Source organism: Balaenoptera borealis (assembly GCF_965194805.1).
Source record: "Balaenoptera borealis genome assembly, chromosome: 9".
NCBI classification, from domain to species: Eukaryota; Metazoa; Chordata; class Mammalia; order Artiodactyla; family Balaenopteridae; genus Balaenoptera; species Balaenoptera borealis.
The window spans coordinates 39,260,236-39,273,049 of NC_138873.1; the positions used below are offsets into that span (position 1 = coordinate 39,260,236).

Below are 12,814 nucleotides of genomic sequence, written 5' to 3' on the forward strand. Positions count from 1 at the left end.
TCCTTTTTTAGGGGACTTGTACTCTCCAAGGGGAGAAAAAAGGTATACACACAAGGATAGATAACATCATAACACAGAATGTGCTGAGTATCAACCAAGAGATGGAGATACTCATCTGTGGTACTTGAGGGCCGAAATATATGAACCTTGGCCTACACGAAGCAAACCAAAGTTTTCACCTCAGTTAGAAGGGAGTGCTTTCCAATCAGTTGACTGCAATTCAGGAAACGCTAAAAATGAAGTGAAACAGTCACAAAATATGGTGCATTTGATATTAGAAACACAATTTCTTTGGTCCATAGCAACCAAGAAATGCACATCAAGCTTAGTGTGGGAGTCCAGGAGTAGGGTCTAGGCTACTTCCCCAGATGGTCTTATCTTTCCAGGAATCATGGACAATTTGAGAACAATGCTAGATTTTCAGACATAATTTTGGACTCCTACCTGTTGAGTATAATTGTCTGGCATTGACAATATAAAGTAAAGAGCACTGGACTATTAGTCAAAAAGAACACTCCATTACAGGCCTGCAAGCTTATACTGGTTAATTTCTCCGAGTCACGGTTCCTCCCCTAGATAACGGATATAAACATTAGCCTGACTGATTCACACAATTCTAGTGAAGAACAAGTGAGATAAAGAACATGGAAACTCTTTGTAACTATAAAACCATATGTTTGATTACCAGCATCACTGTTCATTTCTCACTAAGTTTTATTTAGGCCACCACCTCCTATGTATCCCCCTTAGTCCTAACAAGAAACACCTTCCTCTTGAAAGACCTCTTGAGTTTTTTAAAAGGGAAACCAGAATTTATTCAATACTACATGAACACTTTCATATCTATTATCTCAGATAAACCTCCCAATAATCCTTGTGAGGTAGTGAGAAATAACCCTCACTATATGGGTGTGGTAACTGGGGCTCAGAAAGGTGAAGTGACTTATTTTAAGTTGAACAACTGCTAACTTAGCACACAAGGATGCAAATCCAGTTTCAGTTCACTCTGAAAGCAAGATGATATGGATTACCACAAAACTATCTTTCTAAATCCTGGTGATACATACAGACAGCCAAACAACAGCTACTTCAGATTCTGCCCTTCATTACTTTTTAAATAGAAAAAATTATATACAGCTGACCCTTGAATGATACCAGTTTAAACTGCACAAGCCCACTTATATGTGGATTTTTTTCAGTTAACATGTACTACAGTGCTATACAATCCACAGTTGGTTGAATCCAGAGAACTGCAGATATGGAGGTTGGATTGTAAAGTTATACACAGGTTTTTGGCTGTATGGAAGTCGGTGCCCCAACCTCCATGTTGTTTAAGGGTCAACTGTATATATATATATGTGTGTGTGTGAAAAAGAAAGAGATTCCCTGCCTTTTCATAGGTATTCCTCTCTGGCTTGAACGTTTGGTTATCTGTGAGCCCCCCGCACTACTCCCCATGACACACAAATCTCAATTAGAGATCGCTTCTCTACAGCTCGTGAGGAGTATTTGACACCAGTTTGGAAACAGACCCCATTTGCAGGCCCCCATTCTGTCCCCAGCCAATTAACATCACATCAAAAGCCATGGCCATGATGAAGTGTTTATTTCTGTGAAGCATCTTCCTGTGTAATTGCAAAGAAGTTAATTATGCTAAGCTTGGAGGAGAAGCTCCACGAATACCTTGATTATTACTGTCCTGATAGTCCAAAATCATAAAACTGAAGATAACAATAGATATAAGATTATTAAGATACACTCTTTAAAATACTTAAATGCTATATATTTTATGTTTAGCACAATGGGATATGTCAAAGGAGTACTGAGTTAGAATTTGCACATTGACAGAAAACTTCCAAAAGGTGGCCTGTAGAGTAGGCCATCAACATGGAAGAAGACATTCTGGGCTCCAAGTTTTTTCTTTGCTATTGGCTCCTATCTTGAAAGTTTTTGCTTTTGCCTTTATACTATTATTTCTGGCCTAGGCTTTCTAAATGAGTCCTTTTTTGTTGATTGGTATTAGAAAACAAGACCATCACAAGCCATCTAAAAGTTTGTCAAGATTATACTCATTAATTATCATGTTAAGATCAAAACAAAACTGGATATGCAGGGAGGTCAAGCAACAGGTTACTTTACTCCAGAGCTTTCCTTGGTCCTTTTCCAAACTCTTATTAGGCACCATCTTCCTTTCAGAGCCTGTCACTGATGCTGAGTGACCAGGATGTCAGGCTCTACCACAAGAAGGATAGTTTGCCCAGCCAGACCCACAGGGCTGTAGGGACAGGGAGCTTTCTGTAGTGAAGTCATCTGATCTTCCCGACAGAATGTGCCGGTGACTTAAAGATCACTGGGAAGAGAGTCTGAATGCACAGGGTGATTCTTAACTGGGCTCTTTTAATCCCCTGGTAAGAAAGTTTATTGCAGCACTAGAAATAATCTGGAAGTCCATCAGGAAAGGAATGATTGAATAAACCATATATATTATATTATGGAATTTTATATGGCTCTTAAAAAGAATGTGTTAGATCCAGTCAGATCTACTTACTGAGATATGTTCTTGACACACTGTGAAATAAAGCAAGTTTAAAAAGAAATATTTACAGCATGAGGGGAAAAGAGAAAAAGTAATGAATATAATGTAATCTCAACTTCGTAAAAAGAAAAAAAATTCTAGTTGGGAATTTAAGAGAGAACAAGGAGAATACTAACCACTGTTGGTATCTCCTTACATATTTTAACTTGTAATAATGTGTTAAAATAATAAAGGACTTGAAACACATTCACCTGGCAAAATTATGAATACACAGGTATTCGAACACCGAATGTCTCTAAAGTAACATTTTGATAATTTTACCCAAAAGAGTATATCTTCAAGTGAAAGTCTCTCACTACCTCAACTAGCCATCCTACTTGTCTATTGTTATTATCCTATGCAACACTGATTGCGTATGCAGTCAATATATATACACACATATTTTATATATAGATATATATACACATATACATACATACATATAAAGTAGAGAGAATTGCTCTCTTCAATGCTTTGTGACATTTAAAAATATATATAACACATAGAAAGATGAGGAAACACTACTAAGAGAAACAAAAGAGAGATTAACTTCCATGTTCTTTCAATTTTCTGGGCTTAAAGCTAATTGTGTCTATGCTTGCTAACCAAGGCAGTTGACTCACTAGCAACTCTTCCTCTTCTTCTTCTACAGAATTAGCAGTGGAATCTGTATGAGTTCTGCTTTGTCAACTGTGGCTGCTTCCAGGAGCTGAAACCATTTGGACACTGGGAGATTTCACAGAAGTCCTTGCACGGCCCATAGCAAGATAATGTGATTTACAGATGCCTGGGACACACTTTCTCCTCTACCGAAAATACACAATTTTCAGCATGCCTTAACAAAATACCATGACACAGCCACATCTACACACATGCCAGGACCTTGGCAGTCTCCAAAATATGAAAATGCAACACCAGCATAGCTGAAGAAGACAAAAGACGTTCAAGCTAAATGGAGCACTGGAGGAATATATATATTTATATATAAAGAAAGCACTAGTCAGCTTCCAGTGGGCTGAAAATTGCCTGCTAGGAGTATGTTACTATGTTATAAGCATAATTATAAACAAAGAGAAATTTTTGCAACCTCTTTCCCTTTCAACTGACACGGTCCCTCTTCTTAGCTCACCCTCATTCTTTTCTCAAACTTCATTATTCGAGGCCCAGACCACAGGGAGGCGGCTACCTTTTTTTCTAATCTCTGCATCCATGTCAGTCACCTCGTCCTCCTCAGTGAAACCACTACTCATTCTGCATGTAGGACTTGGAATAAGCTCTTTACCCTCTAAATCAGTTCTCTGGGAGTATGCGCAGGCTATCTGAGAAAACACTTAAACTAAACAAACAAAGGAAGAACATGTATTTTGGAAAGTCACTGCTTTTCTGGCCAAAGGACAGAAAGAGAGGGAGGGAGACATACACTGGTCTCAGCTGATAACCAAATATATCATCTGTCTCTCCCCAGCTTTCAAAATCTTAATAACTTATGCTAGATTTCTCTGGTTTGATTTTCTGTTTCGGAATATACAAACCTCTTCCAAACAAGGTAAAAGAACTATAACAGTTGCTTCTTAATGTGGACCAACGAACACAGATAATTATTTATTCATCCAGTCAACATTTATCAAGCTCCTACTAAATTATTACGTGCCAGGCCCTGCGCTAGGCTCACAAGCTACAGAGAGGAACCCATAGTCTGGTGAAATCAAACACATTCTGGTCTTTTCAGTTACCTTTCTTGATCTTAAATCTTATTCTTTGGAAATAAAGTAAAAGTATCCACCTCTAAAATGTGAATCCTTTAACATAGCTCCTATTCAACTCAGTATCAAGACAATTTTAGGCTAAACAGAGCTTACATGGAATGTATACATGTATAAAAATTGTTTTTTTAACTTAGAGACCTTTCTCTTTTTAAAAATTCCTCCAAATTTCTGTGCCTCAAGTACAAGCCAAAGGGAATCCTAACTTTTGCCTGTTGACACACTTTTTTTCCCGTGCTTAGGTTCTTGCTTGCTAATATTACAGATTCTTCCAACACATATTGATATGTACATGGAAGCTATTTTTATCACAGAGAATTTTTGACAGCTTAAACCTATAAAATTCAAAATGCAAAGTCAAACTCGTTTTCCCATAATCTTCCAAGTAAAGCAGTAAACAAATCTGAGTACCTTTCCCGCACAATGACACTTGCTAGACTAAGACAGGGCCACTTAGAATAATAATATAGGCTGACGTGGCTATAGATGAAAAAGATTAACTGCAGCAAACCACGCAACCCCCTTGAGCGTGGGAGTCACAGTCACCATGAGATTTGCCACAATCAGTAAGGACTCCCCCGCCCCACCTGAAGACCTGGGACAGCAGCATGGCAGGCAGCTCCTCCACAGGCACAGAGGAGGAGTGGTTAACTCCACAGGAGAGAAGGGGGCCAGACTTCATGGGAAAACAGCCTCTGAGTAGGGTCCCAGAGAATGAGCAAGCAAGTGCCAGTGAGAGGCTGCTCTCAGACCAGCCACTTCTTATCTTGGCCCTTTCCAACCACTCTTGGACACAAAGTGTTCCTATATTTCAAAAGGGGCACAAAGACTCTCCAAGCTCACAGAAGCCCAAGTTTTGCACTGGTGGGAAAATCATACAATTTTGAGGTTCATGTGGTCTGTTTGCACCCTTCCTGTCTCACCGTGAACACAGGACCCCGAGAAGTTGGTTCCCCTTTTAATAAGACGGTGGTTTTTAAATGTCAAGTGACTTTTGATGACATCAGTAGGAAGGAGAGAAGGGGAAGTTGACTCTGACCAATGTGGTCACAGTAGAGATGGCTTTGTATCCCTCTGCCTGGTACATGGACTGGGACATAATTGTCTAAAAAATTCAATAAAAGTTTAATTAATAGCTGACACCTATAAATTATGAGCAGGCAAACATAGCCTGTGAAGGTGCTTTTAATTATTAATATTCTTAACAAAAGCTGAAAGTTCAATTATTAAATATTAAAATGAAATTTGTTACATTAACATTAAAATAGCTTTGGAGGCAGGCTGTGGACTTTGGCAAATACAATGCCTTGCAGGTGTAAGTAACACTGATAGTCACATGCAGAACAGTAGTTAAAGCACAAAGTCTTATAGAACCACCCTCATCCAGGGCGTCTGGATAGTTATATTCTCCAGACACCAGTCCTCTCTGGAAAAGATCCATATACATTAAACTGTCAACAGCCTTGCATGCAGGACCACCCAATCCTGTCTGAAACATCCGTTAAGACATTTGTTCTACACCAAAAGGTCCTTGATATTTGTTCGTATTTGGTCCTTTCCAAAACATCCATGGAGACATTTATTTGGTCCACACCAAAAGGTCCTTGATATTTGGTCATGTCCAAAACCATTTGGCATGGACCAAATATGCTCATGGATGGTCTGTATAGGACTAAATTTCAAGGATATTTAGACATGGACCAAATGTCTCATGGAGCTTTGGACAAGACCAGATGTCTGCTAATTGTGAACAGACTTGCCAACCTGAAGTCAGTTACATATAATTCATCAGGTTTCCCTCGTACAAATATGCAATCCTCTTAATACTTTAAAAGACCAGATCCTATCGTCGTAATTCTCCTTTACCATTTTCATTCTGAACAAGTGGAAAAATAAAGCCCTTTTATCCTCTGGGCTTATTTTCTTTGCCTACGATTACTATCGAGAGTGACCCACTGATGACAAAAAATAGTCCCATAATTACTCTTCCAATTTAAAGGTAATTTAAAGCAATATCTTAAGCATGGACACTTTCAATTACATGCTTTTATTTCAGAAAACTTCATAGCATATATGCTTATCTGTCTTCAAAAGGAAAAATGCAGTGTGATACAAAACAATAGAACTCTTTTTATTAACATACAAAAATTTATACATGTAAATGTGTACCACATCCTTCAAAGGAACTTTAGGAAGCTACATATTTATTCCACCTCTCAAAATATGTTTGTGACTTCATAAGTGCAGCTCATTTTATATTCATATATAATATAATGATAAAATATTATTTTTAAAATGCAACATTATATTTTATAGTTTTTAATTATAGTTCTTAATTACCAACTGTGTGTCCCATTTGTTTGCCCATCTCTTTCATTGCACTTCAGGTTCTTTTCAAAGCCTCCTTAAGTAATTTAGATTTGCATATATTCAGAAGGAAACTGAATTTTCAGTTTTCTGAAGATTTCAAAGCAGTTTTGAGCAATGACAGCATTACTGAACTACATTAGTACACCCTTGGGATGAGTGCCTTTAAATTAGTCCTTATGTTTGTTAAGCAGTCTATATGGAGCAATGAAAAGTTTGTTCACCTAAAAGTGAACATCCCTGATGTTGAATCCTGCATTGCCTTCTAATAGACTTTCGACTTCCAGCAAGGCTTCTCAGTTAATTGTTTCCACATTTATCAGAAGTAGGATTAATATTACCTATTCTACTACCTTAGAACCGAACTAATGAATATAAATGTGCTTGGTTAACAACTACACAAATGAAATTTGTTTAGAAATCAGTCATATTAATTTATAGGTACTATAATAGATTATCATTATGAACATCAATTACCCTGTTAAACTATGGTGTTGACGTGGCTCTGGAGACACCCTCTGATGATGTGAGTTACAAAGACAAAAAGAGATTAACACTGAGACCTTGCCAGAAACTTGGTGTTTAAAAAAAGAAAGAACATTTTTAAAAAAATTATTTACAACCTCCCTTCCACTTCCCCATTGACCAACCTAGCCCCACAGACACACACACACCCCTCAGAGTTGGCTACTTTTCTGCAACAGCTGTACCAGATAAGCCACCTGTCACAGAAAGCCACATCTCCCTTACACTGTTCATTAGAGAGTTTCTCCCAGAAGGTGAACTCCCCATATACTTTCACCACAAACCCTGTTTAAGTGTTTCCTTAATAGGTAACATGGGATTGAAATTCTCAATTTCTTCGTGATGCCTGAAAAAGAATTCTTCATCTGAGTAACAACATAATGACATAATATGGTGAGGAAAGAAGGGTCGCAAAAGATCATGTGAGGGAGCTCTGCTTTCTCAGTGAGGCTTGTCCTGACCACCCCATTTAATGGTGTTCCTCCCCATAGTTCCTGAGCTTCCTTGCCTCTCTCTCCTTTCCCTGAGTCTTAGTAGCTTCCAACACATATTATAATTATAACTTACTAGGATAGTACTTGTTGTTTACTGCCTCCCTCCACTGGGATGTAAGCTCTACAAAGGCTTTCTGTAGATTTTTCACTGATCTATGCACTAAAGCTATGCCTGGCACTTAGTAGGTACTCTATAAAGTTCGTTTATTGAATGAAACAATTATCTTTTCATTTTTCTTTTTCAAAATGAATTCTTTTCTTTTTGCATATGAAAATAATACATGTTCATTATTGGGGTAAAATGACAATTCTGAAAAGCATAAAAGAGAGAAAACAAATTGCCTTATATCCCATTATCCAGTGACAGCACTGTTATAATTCTGGTGCATATCCTTCCAGAAGGTTTTCAGTGTTCACATACACAAGCATATCACATACATATCTTATAAGTATGTATTTTGAAGTTAGATTATATTTATTTTATATCACGTTGCTATTATATCTTAAAACTACAATCTTTTCCAGGCCAAAATAATTCTAAATTTTTAGTAAAAGTTTTGAAAAAAGAAAAATTTCTAGAAAGGTAAAATTTCAGGATGTATACCGACTATAAAATATGCATAGTCGAAAGCCAAAGCAATAGCAAAAGTAAGGGACATGGCTAAGGACTGAAATCATTCACAAACCTTTCCTTAATTAAACTGAATAAAGTTAATATATAGGTAAAAGGCTTTTGTAAGTCTACACAACTGTAAAAGTTCCAGTAGTGTCTTTTTCTTCTATTTCCTCAATTTAAAGAAAAATTCTTTGGGATGTCTCTTAGTGCCTTTTTTTTTTTTTTTTTTTTTTTTACTGTTCTAGCTTATTCTTCTTTATTTTCTTTCCTCACTTATCCATTCTTAACACACTCATACATATTTTTTTCAGATCTCTTTTATATTTTCCCAGTCTTGATTAGAATTTCACATTTCATATTATTTGGTTTGTTTGTTTGTTTGTTTATTTATTTATTTATTTATTTATGGCTGTGTTGGGTCTTCGTTTCTGTGCGAGGGCTTTCTCTAGTTGTGGCAAGTGGGGGCCACTCTTCATTGCAGTGCGCGGGCCTCTCACTATCGCGGCCTCTCTTGTTGCAGAGCACAGGCTCCAGACGCGCTGGCTCAGTGATTGTGGCTCACGGGCCCAGCTGCTCCGCGGCATGTGGGATCTTCCCAGACCAGGGCTCGAACCCGTGTCCCCTGCATTGGCAGGCGGATTCTTAACCACTGCGCCACCAGGGAAGCCCTCTTAGTGCCTTTTTGAACGAATTTAATTTTCATCTTTTTTTTTTTCTTCCAACTGAGAAAATGGGGAAAATAATTGAGCCTTTTCAAGCTCTGATTTGTTCTCTAAGTTCTCTTCAGTATTTTATTTTTCTTCGCAGGAGAGGAAATCACTGTAGAGTTTTATTATCCCAATATTCAATCAAAATCACAGTGGCAAAAATTTTAAAGTTATTTTGAGGATTTTCTGGGTCATACAGGCAAAACAAATTCCCAAATAGCAAATACTTCAGAAAGAAAAATCATACCATTGAAATATTTTTGTTCATCAAATTATGTATATTGGTATTAACCTACAATTAAGTTAATAGAAGTAAAATTATTTATATGGATGCATTTAACTTTTATAGAAAACTTTTTAAAAATAAAAAGATTCTGTTATTATATTTATTTATTATTATATAAGCTCAAAAGAAAAAAGTCCTCATGAAAAATGTATCTAAAATATATTCAACTGACATAACAAATAAAAAAGTTCAAAAACCTATACATAAATGTATATATATACACATAATATTAATTTTAAAAATATACGCACAGAAAAACATGGCAAGGGAAATACACCAAAATTTTAGCAGTAGTCCTTTCTTGGTAGTATTACTATAAATGTTTTCTATCTTTTTCTTTGAACTTGATTGTGTTTTCCAAATTTTCTATAATGAAGATTTTTATAATATTAAAAATGGCATAAACATGTGTTGAGTACTGTTTTAAAGCCTTTTAATGAGAATAAGCTTATGAGATTCTGTGCTGTAGGGAAGTCATTACTGTCTTTATTTTAAAAGTGCAGAAATTGAGGGTCATAGAAGTAAAATGATTTGGCTACAAGCAACCCAGCTAGCAAGTGACGAGGCACAACCAGAACCCATTTTATTGGGTTAGCCAAAAAGTTCATTTGGGTTTTTCCGTAACAGAACTTAACGGTCAATCCAACATCTGACACCTCATTCCTTGCTCCTTCTATTACACCTCACCAAATATTTGTTGAATAAAGACTCAGTCTTCATTCAACCAATTGTTACTAAGCATCTAATATATCCTTAACTCAGTGCAGAATTCTGGGTGAATAGTGCCAAATAATACTAAAGACTGTGATAGACACAGTGGGGATACACAAAAGAAGCATAATACAAGGTCCTCACTCTGGAAGAGTCTGTGACCTAATATACAAATAAAATACACACCATTAAAAGAAATGTAAAAATAGAAGTCAATATATGATATATTTAAATAAGTGGTATAAATGAAAATACAATAAAATGTAGAAATGTTATTGAAGTTGGGGGCTATTAAGAGAGACTTCACAGAAGCTGTAGAACACATATTGGGCCTTAATATTTGAGAGGGTAGAAAAAAAAATAAAAAGGCTTTACCAAGCCAAAGAAATCTTTAGCTAAAGCATGAAGATGGGAGTGTAGAAGGCAAATTACAAATAAAGGAAAAGGAAACATGGGGCTATAATAGAGTATTATGCCATATAGAGCTGGAAAAATAAGTTGGACCATGGTCATAACTAGAACCCAAGTTGCAATGAAATGAGTTCTATTATAAAGGATACTGTATTTATTCCTGTGAGCCCTGGGGAACCATGAAACTTTCTAAGTCACATAATAAGGATGTGTACTAGATGCACTGTTTGAAAACTGAAACTGAAGTGAAGGAGATTAGAAGGCTATTAAAAAGGGACATTTGTAAGCAAACCCACCATAATAGGAGGGATAAGCTCTTTACAAAAAGTATCTGTAAACGCACAGACCAAGAATAGCTTCTTTTTTAAAAAAGAAGAAAAAAGATAGGGCACCATCAGTTCTGAAGATTGATTACAAAGTTTCAGAATTTATACTTTCAGACATGAAAATTCATTACAGTATATGAGTTATTAAGATAGTGTGGTATTCTTCAAGCATAGACAAATAGAAAAATAGAATAAAATAGAGACTCCAGAAATAGACACATATACATATGGTTCCTTGATTTGTGACAAAGGGTGTAACTACTAATGTGGTCTCTTGTAACTATGGTAAGGGTCTAACTATTGCTGGTGGACTTTGAAGATTCACAGACAGAAAACTAGATATTGGTGGGAAGATTGTCAATCATGGAAAAAATGGTTCTTAAAATAATATATGACAACATATGAATACAATAAAGTTCTAGGATTAGTAAATAAATGGCTTCAAGTTATAGTGTATTCCTGTGAATCTTGTATTTAAATATTTTCGTACAAGTTGAAAGAACAAGGTATAACCTCCACTTGATTTCAACAATTGTTAACAGTTTGTTATATTTAATCTCTCTCTCTAAACATACACACACACACACACACACACACACACAATTCTCGTTCAACCAATTGAAAGCAAGCTGCTAACACGACACTTTCACGTCTAATATTTTAGCACGTCTTAAGAATTACATTCTTCTATATATCCATAATAACATAGTTCCACAATGTTCCTTTTTGCACATTGCAATTGTGACATAATTCCCCCTTTTTCCTGGATATAATCCAGCCTTTAGGAATTTTTGCAGGGGGTGATCATTGGTTTTTGCATGTCTGAAAAAAACTATTTTATCTTCATTCTTGCAAGGTATACCACTCTAGGCTGAAGTTACATTCTACAAGCACTTCATGATACTATCCTCCTTTATCCCTTTTTTTGTTGTCAGGACGTTTGCTGATTGTGATGGTTAATTTTACGTGTCAACTTGACTAGGCAACAGGGTACCAAGATATTTGCTTAAACATCATTCCGGGTGAGTCTATGAGGGTGTTTCTGGATAAGATTTGAATCAATAGGCCGAGTAAAGCAGATTGCCTGCTCCAATATAATCTAATCCACTGAAGGCCTTAATGGCACAAAAGGCTGAGTCAGAGAGAATACGCTTTCTGCCTGACTGTTTTCTAAGACATCCATACATGTTTCCCTATCTTCAGACTCAGACTTGACTGGAACTTACATTATCAGCTCTCCTGCTTCTCAGGCCTTCAGACTTGGACCAGAACTATACCATCAGTTCCTGGGTCTCCAGCTTGCTGACTACAGGGCTTGGGATGTCTCAGTCTCCATAAAAGCATGAGCCAACTTCTTATAATAAATAAATATACATCTAGATCTAATATATACATATATATTAAGTCTTCATCTGTGTCTAATCTGCTGTATAAGCTATACATCAAGTTGTAATTTCTAATTATTATATTTTTCATTTTTAGACAATCTGGCTCTTTTTCAAGTCTGCTTCATTATAATATCTTATTCCTTAGTTACACATAATTTAAATATACTCATTTATTCTTTTCAAATATACTAAACCTATGTTTTTAAATGCTATATAAGTAATTCCAATATCTGAATTCTTTATACTAGTCTGATCCTGTTATTTATTGTTTATGTAGAATCTCTCTCACGGTGGCTTATTTCCCTGCATGTTTTATGATTTTGGGTTGTAAGCTCATGTTTTTTAAAACTTTTTCCTTGAAATTATGTGAGACCTGAGTTAAAGTATTTTCTTCTACACAGGCTCTGAATTTGCCTCCACTGGGTGTCTGGGGAACTACCAAATTCGTTAGCTTTAAATTCTCAGCATGGAATTTTTCAGACTAGACAGACTACAGAGCTGCAAACCTGTGTGAGCTTCCACTTTTGGTAATAAATGATCAGGACAGCCCTTTCCTCTTTACCACCCAAGGCAAGGCCAGGACTGGCAAGTATTCTTACTGTCTTCCTTTGAAGGTTAGGGGTTGCCATATTACCCATGGAACAG

General features: G+C 36.4%; 1 protein-coding gene across 3 annotated transcripts in view; it reads right to left on the minus strand.

Annotated features, from left to right (window-relative positions):
- FABP7 (fatty acid binding protein 7) overlaps positions 1-12,814 on the minus strand; it is a 159,912-nt gene that overhangs the window by 49,617 nt on the left and 97,481 nt on the right. The window lies entirely within an intron of this gene.